The following is an 18,334-nucleotide window of genomic DNA, read 5'->3' on the forward strand; positions in this document are numbered from 1 at the left end:
TATAGTGAGATATCTGAGAAATGCAATTATAGCAGACGAAATAGAAACAAACAGTTTGGATTTATTGAAATAAAATTAAATTTTACATATAATTGAATGATATTTTTATTAAATTGAATGCAAACATTGCCACAATTGGTCTCTTTTCGTCCTCAATGAATATTTGTGTTGGTTGTGCATTGGCACTGAAGGCGTACGTTTCCTTAAGCACAGAATTAAAGAATCTTAAGTCAAAAAGATTAACTACGAAATCTTTATTTAATAGGATAATTTTGCTTAACTTAAGCATAACAAAAAGTAATAATGTTCACGGACATTAAAACACTGAAGTATTGAAAAGAATAACTTACAGAGAATCATCATCAGTCCTAAATCACCAGGCTTACCTATTTTAGGGAATAAGAAAAATAAACAGGAACATACTTTGCCATCGTACCTGAAAGAGAAGAAAGTACTACTGGATTAGACCTTTGGCCAGGTACAAGTAGCTAGGGTGAAAATCAAATATACTGCATTGCACACGAGCTTTACTTTCTCTCGCCAATATATACCTTGGCGCACGTTCGTTTCGTATGCCTTTCGAGTTTCATTATGCAAAATACCTAAATTTATGCTAACATTGCCCCTGTTTTGCTAATGAAACTCATACCAATTGTAATTAATTCCTGCAAAACTGAAATTTAGCTTTAGGAATTGGTTTAGTCATAATATCAGCAACCATTTCCTCTGTTGAAAGATAAGCAAGTTTTACTATTCCTTTGTTATTCAAGTCGCGTATATGATGAACTTTTGTATCAATACGTTTAGTGCGTGAACTGAATTTTTCAGATTATACAAGTCTTATAGTAGACTGATTATCTTCGAATACCTTTATCGGTAGAGTTTGGGGTAGATTGAAATCTTCTGTTAATTTTAATAGCCATAATAGTTCTTGCGTAGCTTGCGATAGTGCAACATATTCAGCTTCTGCTGAGGATAAAGAAACACAAGTCTGTTTTCTTGAAAACCATGAAATACAGTTCCTTCCTAATAAAATAACACTTCCTGATGTAGATTTTCTATCTGAATAAACTGTAATATTAGGTTCTTCACTCGACGAAATTTGTAAGGATAGGTTCTTTGTCGTGTTTAAGTATCTAATGATTCTTTTAACAGCATTCCAGTCCTTTTGACGTGGATTATTACACCTTCTGCTGAGTATGTGAGTTGAAGCTGTGATATCTGGTCTTGTGATAGACGATATATACAAAAGACTTCCAATAGCTTGGCGAAATTTATCATTTGAAGTTAGGAGATTTTCTTCCTTGTTTAGGTTATAATAGTTTGTTTCCATTGGTGTGCTGGCGGGTTTCGCTTCTTCAAGTTGAAATTGCTTGACAAGTTGATTTATTTTTCTGTGATAAGAGATAACTTCCATCTTCCTTGCGATTTATTTCCATGCCTAAGAAATATTTAGCTTCACCAAGATGCGTTATTTGGTAACGTTTCTTTAAATCATTAATTGTTTGAAGAATTAGTCCTTCTTCTGTAGAACTTATTAGGATGTCATCAACATACACTATTAAATTAATTCTTTTATCACGAACCACTTTTGTGAAAAGACATGGATCTGCTTTGCTTTGACTGAACCCCAGACTCTTCAGTGTATTTTCAGTTTCTGCATTCCAGCACCTAGCTGCTTGTTTGAGACCATAAATCGACTTCTGTAATTTACAAACTTTATGTCTTTCTTCCGGAACCACGAATCCTTCTGGTTGTTCCATATATATTTCTTCATTTAAGTTGCCGTACAAAAAAGCTGTTTTAACATCTAGTTGATGTACCTTGGCATTATTATACGCTGCCCATGCTAAGAAAACTCTTATCGTAGTGTGTTTCACTTCTGGTGGAAACGTTTCATCATAATCACTGCCGTATTTTTGAGTAAATCCTTTGGCTACTAAACGTGCTTTGTATTTTATATTTTTACCAGTTTCATCATATTTTGTCTTAAACACCCATTTGCTGCCTACTGCATGTTTTCCTGGTGGTAATTCTGTAAGTTTAAAGGTTTCATTTTCTTTTAGAGAATGTATTTCTTCTTGCATAGCCTTGATCCAAGCTTCTTGTTCACGTTTTGGTAAGTTTAGAATTTCTTCAAAGCTTTCTGGATCTTTAATTTTAAGTAAGATTGATTCTTCGTCTTCTGCTTTATAAGAGAATCTTTCCGGTGGGACCCCTTTGGTTGATCTGCTAGAAACCCTTCTTTCTACATTTTCTTCACATTTAATTAACTCTTTGACTTTTTGAATCTTCTGTAAGATCATCGCCAAGAGATGTTTCTTCATTGTTTTCTTCATCATCTTGCGAGTTATTGAAGTGAATTAATTCTAAATCTTCAGCATTATTTTCTGCAAGTTTGTCAGGTAAAGACGCGTTTTCTGAAAATTTAACAGTTTTACTTACCATTATTTTTCTTCCACCTACATAAATCCTGTATCCCTTACTTCGTAAATCGTATCCTACGAATATTCCTTCTTCAGCTCTGTTGTCGAATTTACGCCGTTTTTGTTTGTTCACATAATAAAATGCTGTACAGCCAAATACTCGTAAGTGACTTAAGTTTGGTTTTCTACCATTCCACAATTCATATTGTGTTCTATCTGTGGCTTTAGTGCCCACCAGCGGCCGAGCGGTAAAGACGCTGAACACTGGTAGTTCGGTCTGAGGTTCGAATCCCGCGAACGGGCTGGCTGCATGGGCGTTTTCGTGGTTTTCCCCATGTGTAACGTGTATACGAGCCAGTTTCCCTTAGAAAGTCCTCCACGAAAGGCATCCCTCCCTTTAGGCAGATAGCCCTCGTGTGCTTTGCCATAATTAAATACACCAAACACCAAACTGTGGCTTTAGTTGGTAACCTATTTTGAAGATATGCAGCAGTAGCTGCTGCTTCAGCCCAGAATCCTTTCGGTAATTTAGAGTTTATTAGCAAAGCTTTTGTCATTTCTATTAAAGAGCGATTTTTCCTTTCTGCGACGCCGCTCTGTGCCGGACAATAAGGAACCGAAGTTTGGTGAAAAATGCCGAGTTTCTCTAAATAATTTTCAGTACTTTCGTTACAGAATTCTGTACCGTTGTCGGATCTGAGAACCTTTATTTTCTTTCTAAATTTATTTGTTGTCGATGCAACATACTGTTTAAGTTTGTCGAATACTTCATCTTTTGAAGTAATAAAATAAATTTGAGAATAACGCGAATAGTCATCATGAAAGTTACGAAATATCTTTTCCCTCCTAAGCTGTTGACTTCAATTGACCCACACACATCTATGTGCACTAAATCCAGTGGATTTTTAGATCTAAAACTAGTTTTGGGATAAGGTGTTTCAGTTAGTTTCGCTTTTACACAAGTAGAACATTCCACACTATGAGTGCATTTGCCAAGTTTAATGCCGTCTGCCAAATCATTTTTCTCAAGTGTTTTTATGGCATCTATATTTCTGTGGCCTAATCTTTGATGCCATTTTAGTATACAGTTCGTATTTGAACATGAAACATTATTAGCTAAGTATGCTTTCTCATCAATTGGGTTTACGATCAATTTATATAAACCTTGCTGAGCGTTGCCGTCGGCTACGAGTATATTGTTACGCTTTATGTTACACTTATTACTATCAAATGTAACAATGCAACCTTTATTGGTAACAGATTGAACAGAAAGTAAATTACTATCTAAACCTGGTACATACAATACATTTTCCAATTTTATTTGTGTAACCTGACCCTTTAAGTTTTGAACTTTAAAATAACCTTCACCAATACCATAAGAATTTAATTTAGCACCATTGGCTACAGTTACTATTTGTTTATTAGAGTCATTTAACTGAGAGAAAAAATTTTTATTACTCGTCATATGAGTGGAGGCTCCTGAGTCGATAATCCATTCTTGCGTTTGCGTGTTTTCATGTTTATTTTCCACTTTTAGAACTTGATTAAACTGAATCTGCGAATTTTCAGTTTCGATACTTTTAAGATACTTATTTTCTTTAAGTTTTGTTATGTTTTCTACACTTTGTGTATTTGCTATTTGGCATGCATTACTTTTATAATTTTGAGAATAATTTCTTACTTTACTATTATTTACATCTGTTTTCGGGGAAGTTCTAGCGTTGCGTTTTAAATGAAAACAGTCATTTATCGTATGGTTATTTCTCTTACAATAAGTACAAAATTGTGTAACATACTTTGGTTTATTTTCGCTTTTACTTTTTAAAGCAACTGAATCGTACTTTTGAACTTTAGTTTCCACGCGTCTACAATACTCATCTATTAGTTTGTTTTTAACATATTCTAACGACAATTCAGCTTCCGATTTACTTTCTATTGCAGTTATTAAGGAGTTGTATGAATTTGGTAAAGAACATAGTAGTATTGCGATTAAGTTATTTTCTTTAATTTCTTCACCTATACTACGCAGCTTTTCAGCCAACTCTAGTACTCCTTTGATATGTTCCTGCATTTTAGAACTTTCATTATATCTAATGGAATATAGTTTTCTAAGAAGAAATAACTTATTTGTTAAATTTACACGTTCATGGACACATTTTAACTTCTGCCAAACTTCTTTTGCAGATTTACTATGTAAAACATGGATAATTTGCGAATCCGAAATGTTTACACATATTAAAGCTTTAGCTTTACGATCATTCTTTAACCAAATATCAGTATCAGTTTCCGGTTTTTCTTCGAATACAACATCATCTAAACCTTCTTTTATTAGAATTTGTTTTATTGTAAATTTCCATACTGAATAATTTTCATCTGTTAATTTTTCTATCCAAATTGATTCTTTTAGAATAGACATTATTACTTGTTACAATTATTCTTATAAACTTTGTAACTAGTTTTTTTTTTTTCAACAAAGAGTTTTAACACTTTATGCCCCTGGAATCTTACAACATTACAAAATTTCAATTTTTCAGTCTCATAATCACTTGTTGGTTGTGCATTAGCACTGAAGGCGTAATGAGTACGTTTCCTTAAACACAGAATTAAAGAATCATAAGTCAAAAAGATTAACTACGAAATCTTTATTTAATAGGATAATTTTGCTTAACTTAAGCATAACAAAAAGTAATAATGTTCACGGACATTAAAACACTGAAGTATTGAAAAGAATAACTTACAGAGAATCATCATCAGTCCTAAATCACCAGGCTTACCTATTTTAGGGAATAAGAAAAATAAACAGGAACATACTTTGCCATCGTACCTGAAAGAGAAGAAAGTACTACTGGATTAGACCTTTGGCCAGGTACAAGTAGCTAGGGTGAAAATCAAATATACTGCATTGCACACGAGCTTTACTTTCTCTCGCCAATATATACCTTGGCGCACGTTCGTTTCGTATGCCTTTCGAATTTCATTATGCAAAATACCTAAATTTATGCTAACAATTTGTGATATCCGTGTTTGAATTTCGAGTTGGAGTTCAAGTGCTTCACGCTCTGGCAAAGTTTTCATTTGAACTTCCAACACTTCTCTCACATACTTCAAACTAATTCTCCTCTCAAGAACTTGGTTGGTTTGATTTATTTGGCAAAGCACACTAGGGCTATCTGCCTAAGGAAAGGGATGCCTTCGTGGAGGACTTTCAAAGGGAAACTGGCTCGTATACACGTTACACATAGGGAAAACCACGAAAACGCCCATGCAGCCAGCCCGTTAGCGGGATTCGAACCTCTCTCAAAAACTTGTAGTAGATGCACTCAACTGCTTTCGGGCTTTTCTATTTTTTACAATTTGGAATGAAAATGGAATATGTTTGTGTTACAGTAGTGCATGGAATGTGTTTAATTGTGAAAGAGTTCGAATGCTCTCAGTAAGGTGTTTTACTTTTTGATGCATCATAAAAGCGGTATTCAATATTTTAATATTTAGCATGGCGGACGTACAGTACCAAATTCATGTAATTCTTAAAAATAATAGCTCATCCGAGAGTTCTGCAGTTTTTTTTTTTTATTATAAAAGCAAATGAAGTGCTAAAAATGCATAAGAAAATTATCGAATCTCATGAGCACCATTTTCTGTTACATTTTGCCATTTCTCCAACAGCTGGAAAATTCCTTTTCTAAAAACGTTTTTAGGGCTTAGGTTTATTCATAACAATGTAATCGATGTGCTGTTTGACATTCTCCCAAGAATCGAAGCGTCGGCAATTTCGATATTTTTTTAAGTGACCGGAAGATATAAATGTCAGAGGAATTTTCCGAAAAATTCGCAGTATATAGAGGGTGGACATGAAACATCCCATCCATCAGGGCCGGGACGAGGGTGAGCAAGGCCGACTAGATATCTACAGGCCTGCTCCACCGATTTGTGACGTCACAATCGAAGGCGATCGTTCCCACGGTAGACGCAGCCGACTGTTATGTAGTGCGCAGCGTTTTATTTCCATCACAAAAGTCAAGTCAAATTAATTTTTACAACTAATATTTCGAATTTTAGGAATAATAACGTACTATGTTATATCGTAATGATATTTAAATACTAAATACCGATTTATTAAACAGAAAATAAAAATAAGATTTGAGTGATATTGTAAATTTAGCAGAGCTGATTTAAATTAAACTGAAACATATCTGAACTTTTATACGGAAATAAAATGGACACAAAAATTATTTATAAAAATTATACGGTATGATAATATCAATGAAAATATAACATATGTAATGAACTAAACATGAGATGTTTTCATTTTGTAATAAAAAGAAAAAATATGTTAAAGCTCTCAGATGATTTTATATTGCTTAAATTATGAAGACTGATTTATACTGCTTGAATACTAAACAAACACATATAGTATTTCATAATAAAATTAATATCAATTCATTAATTCTAATATAATATTGCTTTATAATTGTTTTTGGTGCAATGATATTGAAGGAAAATGAACTCTTTCTTTTCTTTATTCCCATAAAGATTTTTCAAGATTCAATCAGAGATCCTAAGATGCTTTTTAATAATAAATACACATGTGGACATTAAGTGAAATACATAAATCTTATTAATACATTAATATATTAAAAGTATATCTGAAGTTTAGTCTACATATTGAAAAAAGATTCATTCTAAAGATGTTTTATAGCAAAAACATTACACAGAATATTCAAAAATATATTTCAAGTTCTCTTAAAAAAAAGCAAGATCATAACTATGCAATCAATCCCAATGAGCATCATAGCATGCTCCAAAAAATTCTTATGAAAGAAAATCTTATTAAAAATACACTCTTAATACATCTCATTAAAAATACACAATATTAAGCAATGAAAAATCCTGCGAGTCATTACGATAGTATAAGATACTGATTAGCCAGTTGAAATTATCATTTCACATCTGCAATAAGTTGTCATTTGAATTTTTTAAATATTAATAATGGAACATTATTATTGCAGACTCTGATGCGAGGTCCACAAAAATAAACTTCATAAACTTGAATAAGTTTCTACGACTCACTGATATTACAATATATCATCTATATCATTCTATATACCAAAATGGATATAGTTTACAGATGCTTAGTATTCAATTAATTTAGACATTCTTTTTTTTTCTTTTAAAAATATTTAAACTCTTTATACACCACATACTACATTAATTTGTATTGCTTAAATTAATTAGATTGATTTATACTGCTTAAATATTAAAAAGATATGTGATATTTCATAACAAAATTCATAAACATATTAATTTAAATAAAATTTTGATTTACATTTATGATTTTACATGCAATTCTATTGAAGCAAAAGCCATTTTTTTTTTTTCTTTCTCATAAAAACTTTTCAACATTTAATCCAATATCTTAAAGTACTTTTTAATTATAAACATACAAGTGAACATTTTGGGAAATATATGACAAAAAAAGTTTTATTTTAAAGATGTTTTAAAGCATGAACATTATCCGAGAAATCTTGTAGCATATCCAAAAATATATTATAAAATTCCCTGAAAACAAAGTGAGATCATAACTATGCAATCTACCCCAATGAGCACCATATCATGCTATAAAAAATTCTTATGAAAGAACATCTGATTAAATATACACTGTAAATTTATTTAATAATAGACAAATAGTAAAAGATGCATGCAGTATTAAGCAATGAAAAATCCAGCATATCATTACAATGTTATAAGATATTAATTATTAAGTTAAACGTCATTAATTCACATCAACAAAAAGTTTGCCATTCAAATTTTTGAAATATGAATGCCAAAACAGGCTTATCATTGTAGCCCCTGATTTGAGGTCTACAAAAATAAACATGATTTAGCTAGTTGATTTGGCTTACTTCAAAGGATTTCGATTAATGTGCCTTGAACTACTACTTTGTTTTGTTTTTTTAATCCAATCTATTAATGCTTGACAGTCTGAATCTGATTTAAATCCAGGTGGTTGTTCATATAAATTGGTTTATTCAAGTATCCATTTAAATATGCAGTTTTTACATCAAAAATCTTATTTTGTAGTTTTCGTAAACATCGTAATTTTCTTATTGATAGATCTTTCAACTAATTTCCAGACTTCGTGAGCCTCCATTGAACTTAGTTCTTCTATCATTTCATACATCATACTACATAATCTTTTTTCGGTTGATCTTTACAATATGGTAACTGGTAGTTTGGCGACATTTTGGAGGCGATAAAGGTTATTACCTGGGACTTTGGTAATAATGTGAGCAGTACTCAGTTCCGATTACGCATTATTTTGCGTGAGGGAAATGAGAGATCATGGGATATGTCATGTGATATTAATGGACGGTTGCGGTATGAATTCGTTGGTGACGTTTATAATATAATAGATGATTTAGAGGTAAAAGTTTTTGGATATTTTATTTATTTTATATGTGGAAATGTTCATATTTGGAAAGGGTAAATACTTTTTCGCGATCAGGTAATTTCATATATGTTCTTTTTACCGGGTTTAAAGATTGAGAAAATTGTCATGTATTTTCGTGAAATTTTTCTAATTTATGAGAAAAAAGCAGTGTACATGGATATAGTGAAGAGTGTGCGCAATGCCATTTTTGTGCAATTCTGGGATGTTTTTTTAAGTAAAAATAAGTCGGCGTGTACATGGTTTATGTGTATGTGTTATTTTGAAAAACGCGTAAGGAGTATTGTATTGTGCACTTTTTCCCAATTTTGCAGTGAATATTTGTCATGATTAAGCAGTTTTGTTTGATAAAATTTCTAGCATAAGTGTAATTCGGCTAGTAGATTGTTGGAAGAAGTGTTCAGTAGATAAAAAGAAAAGAAACATGTCTTTACTTCGTGAAGACAAAATGGCGGCGGGGGAAAAAAAACAGAGGGTTGCTGTAGGAGAGTTGGTTGCCAAATTTTCGCCAAAAAATCAAAGTTACCATAATGTAAAGATCAACCCTTTTTTCATTGTTCTCGCTCGTCTTTTCTTCTGCTTTAGTTTTGGTAAAAATTGCTTTTAAATCATGATCTACAATTTGTTCATCTTAAAGCTTGTATAATTGAAGCTATATCTTTCTCTTTATTACTTTTGATAATTTTAACAACAATCAACTTTAATGTCCTTCTAGTATGAGGTAAATTAATTTTTTATCTCTTATTTCATCCCAACTTGAATGCTTTTACTTTTCAGAATTACAGCTGTATTCATGTAAGCATCTACAGATTCGTTTTGACTCATTTTCAGTTGACCTAATTCTTTCTACATTTGATATGAATATCTTCTGTTCTTGCCGCCATTTCATTTTTTATTTTCTCCCATCATTTCTTTGTATTCTGTTCATTCACATATTTTAACGCTTATGGAGCTGTCACAGTCCAATTCATTAGATTTCTTGCTATCGCATTATCATCCCATATTTCCCAAGTTTTTATTTCACTTTAAAATTAACATCTTCCTTTTTGTTGGTTCATCAGCTTCTACCACACTTGTCAATATTTTCAAACTTAATTAACTTTTGATTCTATTTGATCATATAAGGTAATTATCAATTCTATTTGCCCGTATAAGGTAATTATCAGCCAGCCCGTTCGCCGAGATTGGAACTCCAGACCAAACTATCAGTTTTCAGCTATTTTACCACTCAGCCACTAGTAGGCAGCAGCAAGTTTCTATGGCTCAGTTATGCACAGTTTGCAAATACTTATTATTTAACTTTAAAATTACATAAAAAATCCACCTAAATTCCAGAATTATTTACTTAATTTACCCATTTTTCTTTTTTGGTCATTGGTTTCCTTTAAATTGTTATTTTTAACCTTACAGTAAATATTCTGCAATATATTGGAAATGCGTGTGACACAACTTTTCAACAAATCATGCAATGATTTGCCACATTCACAAATACTAACATTCCAAATAATCCTGTTTTCAACTTTCTCTGTGATGAGACTTATTAATATAGAATGTTGATTTTTTGATGAAATATATAATTTCTCATACATTTCAGATATTAGGATTGAAAATATTTTAAATGCAGAGGAATGAAAAGCACGAATTCTGTTGGCCAAAATAAACCACCTCGATCAATAGCAGCTAAGTACGCAAAATCTTCCCAATGTTCAACTATCATTTCTTCGTCAAGAATTAATTTTTTCCTGGAGAGATTACGATTTATATGCTTCAATACAGATCTACAAACATATCCAGAAATGTAAATTAGACACATTGTATCTTTTTCTGTAACATTAACATCGTTGGATTGATGCAAAACATCACCAAATTCCTTATCAATAAGTTGATCATCATTAAAATCTTCAATATTATTACAAGAAAAATGTTGTAAAATAAATGAACCTTTCTCAGAAATTGCATTTTAAGCAAACTAATTAATTTTAGTTTTCTTTCCGACTTTATAATCTGCTGTAAGGATACATTATAATTACAGCCACTCATTTGTTGAAATTGACCAAAACGTACCTCAAGGTTATCTGTCTGAAATTTTCCTGAAGGAATAAAAGGTAATTTAAATTCTTTTGACAAATACTTTGAAAGTTCATTCAATGTTGCTGTTGTATGGAGAAGAGCAACTTGGGCTTCTTTTGATAGTTTCCCCAATTTGTGACTTACAATTTTTTGTTGTTGGGCAAAAATCGTTCCATGATATAAGCCATGAACAAAACTGTGATAAACATTCTAAGCTTTTATCTTCTGTTGTCCTTATAAGCTGCATAAATACATCTCGAAACTGTAAGGCCTTTTTAGAGTGTTTAACATTCACAATTTTCCACCACTTTAAAATTACATCAATAAAATGTTTAGTTCTTAAGACATCTTTTCCATACCGAATTCTATTATTCTGCGATTCAATTTGCAGAGCAGCTAAAGTCTTTTCATCAAAAAGTTTAATAGCAGTACTTACATTCTGTTCCTCTATAGAAGACGGAAATAAAACTTTCCTTGATAAAGTTGGAGCCATTTTAATATTATCGTTTTTTTCTATTTTATACAATTTTTTTAAATGTAGAACACTGGAATTGTAAACAATATTTGAGTTTTCAAATGACGGTATAAAAAATGTTTGGTTTGAATCGTTCTGATTGAACCAGTTGTTTCGTACAGATTTCGATAAATGAACTGGCTTTAGTGTAGAATTGGGTGCCCCTTCGATTGGCGACATTTTTTAAAAAATTTTGGAGATGAAACCTCACTTCTGGTTACCACAATAGTTTTAAATTTGTTTTAGCTTCCCGATTTTATTTAAATGAAAATAGATTGATGTGTACATGGACATATTTAAGGCGCAATGCCTAGTTTGTGCAATTCTAGGATTTTTTTTAAGTAAAAACAGATTGATGTGTACATGGACACAGATCTTATGCAATTCTTCGACTTCTTATTTTGGTTTTGTGTAGCGGCCATCTTGAAATTGTGACTTCCTGGCGCCGATCTTGGCGTCAAGAAAGAATCGCCAATAAACGAGGGGCACCCAATTGTAAACTTTTACCAATGAACTGTATCAAATAATGTAAATATAGGAAGATTATGCATGGTAAGGTTTATAAATGAGGATTTTAATGCACCACCACAAAGCATTTTGAACATATTTCTGTTAATTCTATTATTGTCTTATATTAGAGTTATGATTCGATAACCACAAGACTGTACATGGTCAATTACTTGTTTTGTAAATATTAATAATTGATGTGATGATAAGTTTTTTACGGGAAACATTGCTACAATATTTCTGTTTTTTGCTAATATAGCTTATCATAAATGTTTGCAGAGTTGTGGCCTCCATCTGCGAATTATCCGAAAAACCTAAACACGACCACTTTTATACGATACTTGTGGTTTTATATATATCACATCTAATAACAAATTGACAATTTTTTCAGAATCATTTAAAATTTCACATTTTTTTTTTTTTTTTCAAATACATCCAGTGACTTGTTTGTAATCCAGAATCTGCTCGGCCAATTTTCAGAGATAACTTTCTTAAGTATGACGGATGAGGCAATATAAAATACTTACTGTTACGTATAATATTGTAGCTGTTTGGATTACAATAAAATATATAACAAGACCAGGCAAAGAATTCTGCACTATACGAATGCTGTTTCATTTGCATTAATTGAATCTGTTCATACAAAAACTTAAATTTCTCAGAATGTGGATTATTTTCTGTTTCTGCACATTTCAACAGTAGTTCTGATATTTTATTTAAATTTAAATTGCAGTCATCATGAATATCAGAAGCAGAAAAACCATCCAAATGGCTAATCACTGTCTCAAGTTTAAACCATTTATCACATAGTTTTTCTTCTCCAAATATCCATTTGAACTTTTCAATGGGAATTTCATTTTCATTGAAAAAAACTCTTACATTTAAATCGTCCAATATTTTTAAAGATACAAGCACTTTTGAACAGTTTAAAAATTCTAATTTCGATAGCCAAAAGATCTTACCTTTGGTTATGAATATCCATGAAGAGGGAAGATCCATTTTTCTTGCAAAACCATTACTAATGCCGTTCCATCATCACGAACAGCTTTATCTTCTCGAACGACAAATTTTTTCTTCAAAATGCTTAATGCATACACTACTGTGTTTGCCAGCTACAAAATCTTTGCAATTAATATTTTTTATCCATTTCTGAGAGAGTACAGGATACGAAGGAAATTTGAAAGTCGACACATGTTCATTACTGCTATCGTAATTTGATCGGCATTTAGGTACACTACACGTTCTTGGCATTCTAAAACACATTTTTTCTTATAAATTCGAACTCACAATATAATATTTTACTTTCCGGTAAAATACAAAATTTTTCAGAAGAAAAAACACATGTAAACAATTATCTCACTAGCACTAGTCCTACGGCGAAGCAATGTCAACTTACAAAATTGAAGGACTAAGATTATGACGTCAGATCATGTGATCATCAGATTGGAGCAGGCCTGTAGATATCTAGTTTCACAAATTTATCAATTTATGCAAATTTTATATATTATGTATTTCTCCTCAATCTTCTATATTATTAGGGAATTATTAGGAAAAGAGAATGCTTTCCCACCACCGCGTTTTCCAATAAGTCTGGTTCCCATTCTGTGACACAGGGTCACCCCCTTTTCTCCTGACCTTTAGTCACCACCACCTAACTGTCAGAACTACTGATTTCAGGTGCCACCACATATCAGGAGCCGGTAAAGCGGCATTCACTAGCTGCACACCGGCCATAGCAAAATGGATGGATGGATGGATGGCCTTGGGGTGAGACACTTACCTCAGTTAAAGAAATAGAGGGCGCACCAAATTAGCTATTCGATCAGAAATTTATTTTTAAAACTTATGATTTTTAACTTTTAATTTCGGAATACATCAGTGAATATTAAAAGAATTTTGTGTTATAAACAATGCAGCTAAAAAAAGAAAAAAAAAACTAATAGCATTAATTTATTCTCAAAAGATATGAGCTTTCATAGTAGTGTATATAATATTTTCTAACATTAAAATTTGTTATTGAAAGTAGCTTTAAGGAACTAATTACATTGTGTGTAAAAAAATTGTATAGACTAAACTTTCATAGAAAATATTATCCGCGATTCAATTCACCTATAGATGGCGCTTTCACACATTAGTATGGCGGATAGGTCGCCGCTTTTTCGGATGGCAAAGAGTCTCCTTTCCCTATCGATGACGACTAGCTGATAGCTTTGCACTTTGTAATCGATTACGAAGTCTCGATATTTTGTTTACGTTTTAGGCGGAATTGTGGAAAATTTTGCGGAACGGAAAAGGGCCTTCACCTTCATATTTTATTTTATTTATTTTTTTTTTTTTTGCGGTATACGAGACTGGGCGCAATGCGAATAAATCTGTATGATACACAGAAACTTGCTCATATTGCTGATACAATGATCAAGAGTATTGATATGTTTAGTTCATTTCTGTTGTTAAAATAAAATACCGCAATTGTGCATGTAATGAGTGTAAACAATAATGAAAATTTAGATATGTCTGTATTGTTGACTAAGTAGTAATAATGCCTGATTGTAAAATATATATTAGACTACTGATTGTATATGTACGATTTAAAGTAATAATTACGTAGGGTAGAACACAGCAAAAGAATCACTGAATTTTTATTAATTTGAATGACCCATAATTTTTGTTTTGTTCATAGGGATATATCTTTTTTAGGTGATATATCTATTTTAATATATTGTGTACTTAATTGTGTGTGCATATATATACGAATAAACGGGCCTTAAAACTTGGGTTGATTTAGTAAAAAAATTAAATATAGTATAATGTGTTATTATAAACATTATAATACTATACCACACAAGCACTTTCTTATATATGTAATATAATCTTAGAGAAATACCAACTGAATCCTTCTTTGAATATCTATAATATTCTCTGACTGTGTTGTTTCATATACAATGATTAAGCAAAGACAGCGTTAAAATTTTGCTCCGAACAGCTGAGATGCGTGTCTTAAATTTTGTACTAAACAGCACAAACTTATGTCTGGAGGTAAGAAATTTATAAATTTTGTTTTGTCTACGATTTTTATTTCTCTACATCAAAAAATTATACTGGTGTGAGGGCACCACTTCACTTAACATTTGATTTCAAGTGGCATCTGATGTTTTATGTCAATAAAAATATGACAGTTCATCCTAATTTTAATCTCTTCTTTATTGTTAGCTTTTAAGAAATTTGCTTCTTATTTGCATTTTGTTCTCTTTCTGTCAGTAGATGATATTAAGGATTTGGTTTTTATTATTTAACCATACTCTCCAATTTCTTTCTGTTGCTTCTCATGTAGGCACATGTTTCTTTTTCATTCTTGCAGCAGATATTAAGATGTGTAGTGCTTCAAGTGAACTAATATTTTGTGGATTTTTGTTTGCTATTGATTTCTTTTTAAATTATAATCCTGCTTAGTGTTAAGATTTATGCGCTGTTTATATCTGGTAATTAATAATAAAAAAACTATGTATTTTCATCATTTTGTGTACATTTTAACCATACAATTATTTTTGTATGCGAATAAATTTGTATTTATTGACTTTTCTTTACACCCAATTATCCCTAAAGTATATATGCTATGCTGAATGCATTATTTCAGATTCAAAATGTATACACAGAGAGATGCATATCACACTATGATGATAACAAAAATGGTAATTTAATAACATTGACATCAAATATCACCTAAGACAACCACTTCCATAGAAAATTTTTTGTAGCAGCTGTGTCTGACTGTCTTACAGAAGTGTTTTGTGATTTAGAATTAACTCGCTGTAATACTGATGCAATTTAAGGTTACTAATATGTGCATTCAGCTGTTTTTCTTTATTAGTTCAAACAACCCATGTTATTGATCAAAAAGCAATACCTTATCGTTAGTCATATTATAAAAATTAAAAAATGGGTTTTGGAAATTTTCCTCCTTATGCAATGATTTCCAGTTTGGTAAAAAAGCTTTCATAAGTTGATCTTACTATGGGCACGTATTGAATTTTATTTAGTGTTAAAAATCATTTCTATGGTATATGTACATATTTTTACAGTTTTTAAAATACTTCAGAAATTCATTATCTCATGCCCCAAGGCATGCATAAAATAAGCTTATTTCCTTGTACTATTATTAAGCTGTCCAGAAGAAGCCTTTTTTTGACAATGGATCACTGAAAGTTATGCTGTATCTTTCTGTTAATTAGAAAATAATTTTGGATAATAAAATAAATGTATTAGAAAAATATTATATTAAAATGATATTTTTAAAACACATAATTAAATTAATGTATTAGAAATCTGTAATTTAAAGCAAACCTTCGTTCTTCAACTACATATTCATTTCCGATACCCAAAGGCTAATTCCATCATAATAGCTTGTATTTTAACTCGTCATTATTCAGCAAAACTTTTTGATTAAAAAATTCTGTATTCGTCCTTTGTGATAAAAGCCCAAGATACGAACCTCCACCGTCTGCAAAATGCATGGCTCTCTTTGTACAGGATCTCTGTGGCTGTTACTGGAAGCCTAGAGTATGTTCAAGCAGTAGTAAATAGGCTTCCTTATTCTCTGTTTATTTAGTGTGTGATATATTTGTTTGTGTGTGTTTATTTGATAGTGTGTCTGTATAAATACTTTTGTCTGCCATTGGAAATAAAAATATATGCATTACAAATCCGAGTTATTAAGTATATTAAGGCTGTTTACATTTTTCATTCCAAAACATATATTCAATTAAAATACATTATGCAATTTGTGTTCATCTACATTTGTTAATGTTTAATTAATGCCAACAGAAACATGTTCGCATAAATTCCTCTAAGTAATTTAAACATGAGGTTGTTTAAGAAGGTCATTTTTTATCCATTCATTTATTGAAATATTTGCATTACTTCTTATATATTAAAATTTACATATATTATGTACTTTTTTCAGTAGACAATCCAAGAATATTCTATATGTTAAAATGTATGGTATATGCAATAATTCCCCCCCCCAAAAAAAGAAAAAAAAAACTTATCCTCTATTTGTGATCTTATTATCTGATTGTGTCTTCTTCAAAATACACAAATAATCTGATGGAATGAAAATATTTTGGTCATTAAAACTTTTTAATCACTGCTCTTTACATCTACATTTCTTTTTTCACATAATCTGAAGTTTTCGAGTAGTCTGAAGGTTTTCAAACTGTGTTTCACAGAAATTTTAGATACCATGCAACCTCTAGGGCATCTGTAAGTCAAAATTTAAAACAATTTTTAATATCACTGGACATCAAAATGAAATACTTGAAATAATCTTTGAAATTCTCTTATTATTGTTAAAAAATATTAAGCAGATTTTTGTTTATGATTAAATTTATAATGAAATAATGAATTTCTTTTTACTTTCTGCATAAAATGCACAAATTTTATATTTCAATTCTTTAACATTTATTTTTCTGAGGATAGAAATTCTTCTATAGAAAAAATTACGATTTTAGAAGTTTTTCTGAATTTAAAGATTTGAAGACAACCCTGTTATAAGGGTTTACGATTATAATGTGAATGACCCAAATAATTGTAAATGGCCTATGGCCATACTTAATACACATATTATTTAAATTGACATGCTTTACCTGTAATGTACATTTGTGACTTATGTTATAATTTAAGTGCACCAGTTTACTCACACTTATCTGTATTGTATGTATGTATTATATGCATCTCTAGACTCAGGTTAAAGCTAGCTCGTTTCCCCTTTCTCAGCTTTCCCAGATGACATTTTTGGGTCTTTACTGGAACTCGACGCACACTTTATTTCGGCTAGAATAACCACTTATCTCACTCTTCTTTTATTCAAAAATTATAACATACTAATTTGGGGAAAAAATTATATTTTATGTTAGTTACTCATGACAACATTCGAAACAACCTACATGTTCGACAAGGGGTAGGGGTCTAGGAAAGCCACAACTTTTTCAATGAACTGGATGAATAAATGCAGCCCTGCCTTTTGTTGTGTTTTATGCATTTATAAATTTCTACCTGACTGTTTATTCTTTAATTCTATATAACACAATTAATCGATGCTTGTTTCTTGTATGGAATTTTAACATTAATTCTACATAATAACATGAGTAATCTTTTTTTTTTAAATTGTATTTTAGCATTATTAAAAAACACTTTGGCACTATGAACTGAGAATATCTGTCAATCTGTCTTCTACGTTAATTTACAATAATATAAATGTGAATATCTGAATGGAGTTATATTGAAAGATCTACTGGATGCTATGATTCCATGATGGTCAATCCACCACATTGGAAATATTAAATCAAACAATAAGTACAGGAAAAGATTCAG

The sequence above is a fragment of the Stegodyphus dumicola genome, chromosome X1, assembly GCF_044657685.1.
Source record: "Stegodyphus dumicola isolate Sdum_Otavi_A_Nest chromosome X1, ASM4465768v1".
NCBI classification, from domain to species: domain Eukaryota; kingdom Metazoa; phylum Arthropoda; class Arachnida; order Araneae; family Eresidae; genus Stegodyphus; species Stegodyphus dumicola.